Genomic DNA, 2,312 nt, shown 5'->3' on the forward strand with positions numbered 1-2,312 from the left:
CCATTTGACTCTCCCTATGAGGGCGTTTGACAGTCGTCAGTGTCCTTTGTGTCTCATCAAACATCAAATATGTCCTCATTACTGACACCACTGGAAAGGCAGACACTTTGGCTGAGAGAGGGACAGAAAGAAACCCATGAATATAGAAACTTTATTTTAAAATGTTCTTGCCATTGACCGCTTTCTGTCACCCCACGCCCAACAACATATTTGCATGCGGTGGTGACTAGCAGCAGATTCATATGATAAAGCATCAGTTACAGTTGCAGTTTCAGTTTCTTCCTGAGTCTATCTGCTGGCAGCATAAATAACACGAGTCTCCACTTGTCTCTCTGATGCAGGCCTCCTGTTTCTTATTGTCTGTGGAAGGAAACACAGAGATTCGTAGTTCAAGTCATCTGAGCCCAGATTCTGTGAATAAAGGAACTATTTAGGCCTATATACTGTATCTCACACACACTAACAATGTTTTTTCAGCACAAAGAAAAAAGTGCACAAAGTGTGCACTTGCACCATGCTTCCTGGAGACAAACTTTCAAAGCGAGCAGGTCAAATCTTGAGGTTTTCTTGCAGCCACATACTGTACACAAACACTGGTTTGCACCAAAAAGGAATGACTTGAACTTTTTAAAAAAAGAAAACAATGATCGTCATCACACGAAAACCAAAGTTATACCACCATTGAAAGGTATATATGAGATTTAAAACATTACAAAAGGTTTGTTTACATAGCTGGTCTGCTCCATATGCAACTGAATAGAGTGACTGAAACTGCTGTTTTCCTCGGCTATGTCTATGAATTAAGGATTTATTAAGAGCAAAGCAAAGTTGGGGATTGTTGGAACAGTGGAAAAACTGACAAAGATGGTTTTGGTGAGTAATATTTAGTTTTTGTCCTTGTTGAACGAAGTTACAACATCCCAATGATATGCAAGGTAAAATTATCGTTTTTTTCTATGGAGTCTGGTGGCGAGTGATAGCGTTATTATGGCTGTTTCTAGTTAAATAATTTGTCTATCTCTGTAGGGATCATTTTCATAGTGTTGTCAGACACTTAGAACAACAATCTGAGTCCGTCAGTGGCAAAAACAAGGACTCTGACGTACTTTGATGGTTGCATTTGTGCCCATGGATTAATGTTAGCTTACATTGCAACTGCAGCACTTTTCCCGAATATTTCCACATCTCACTCTGTGAATTAAGGGTTATTTTGACCAAACCAGTGATGGTGACCGTGGAAATACTAACGAAGACTGTTTTAATCCTGTCCAGTTGTTCTGCTCTGAGATGATGGCGCTCTAGTGCAACATCCAATGGCAAATTCATTTTGTATATATAACCATTACCTATCATCCACAGTAATACTTCACCTGGTTTCTTTCAGGATGCAGTTCTTCAACGGCAACTATGTGACAAAAGATTAGTCTGATTAGTTTAGTGTCAATGACCAAATACTGTTTCACAACTTGATCTTATGATATCTCATTATGTCTGAGTCAGGTGCAATTTAAGATAAAAGTGCCCACAAAGGATTATTTCAGCTGCATAAAAGTAACCTCATCTAATCCACATATGGTGTCATATCTTTATGCTTGGTGCTATAATCTATGCTGTTTGTGTCATTTTCTTAAAGGTTGAACCTAGATGCAGACTGCCGACAAGCACATAGGTGAAATCACCTATTAAGTCTTTTATTGTAGATACCGGAAAGAATGGCGGGATGGTGGCTGACTCATTACACATGATGAACAAGTGTGCAGAGAGGCAGAGCCATAGTGAGGCAGAAAACCACGCCCACACTCAGACACAGACCCTGGGGGACTTTCTCATTTCCCAGTTTGTACATCCTCAATTCCTTTCCTCACCTCCTATCCTTGCACCTTAGTCCCTCCCAGTCCCAGAGATGAGAAGTGGAGAGATTTAGCAAAATCAGAAGAGAATCATATGTATTTTACATTTTTATTTATTACTCATACAGTCAGTGTTTATTAACACAGGGTGCTGGTGTATTCTATTGCTACTGTCTCCATGTTCTTTCAAAAAGGTCTCTATAGAGCAGCTAGTTGAATTTCATCAGAAGAAGATAGTTTTCACTGTTTGCTTTTATACTTTCCACTGAGCTTTGGCTTCAGAGGCCTCATGATTTTCACCTCAGTTGTTCTCAGACCACACTGTGCTGTCTCTTCCTGTTTACCCCTCAGACCAAAACAGAAAGACAGACACTTTGACCGAGAGAGAGACAGAAAGAGACATGAGCGAGAAAATACAGAATCAAAGTTTATTTTTGGACTCCTTCCACCCACTACTCACAC

General features: G+C 39.9%; 1 pseudogene; it reads right to left on the reverse strand.

Moving 5' to 3' along the window:
• Positions 1–288: 288 nt before the first annotated feature.
• LOC118338408 overlaps positions 289–2,312 on the reverse strand; it is an 11,860-nt pseudogene continuing 9,836 nt past the window's right edge.

The sequence above is a fragment of the Morone saxatilis genome, unplaced genomic scaffold (genome assembly GCF_004916995.1).
Source record: "Morone saxatilis isolate NCDOM2014 unplaced genomic scaffold, NCSU_SB_2.0 Contig4, whole genome shotgun sequence".
Classification (NCBI taxonomy): Eukaryota; Metazoa; Chordata; class Actinopteri; family Moronidae; genus Morone; species Morone saxatilis.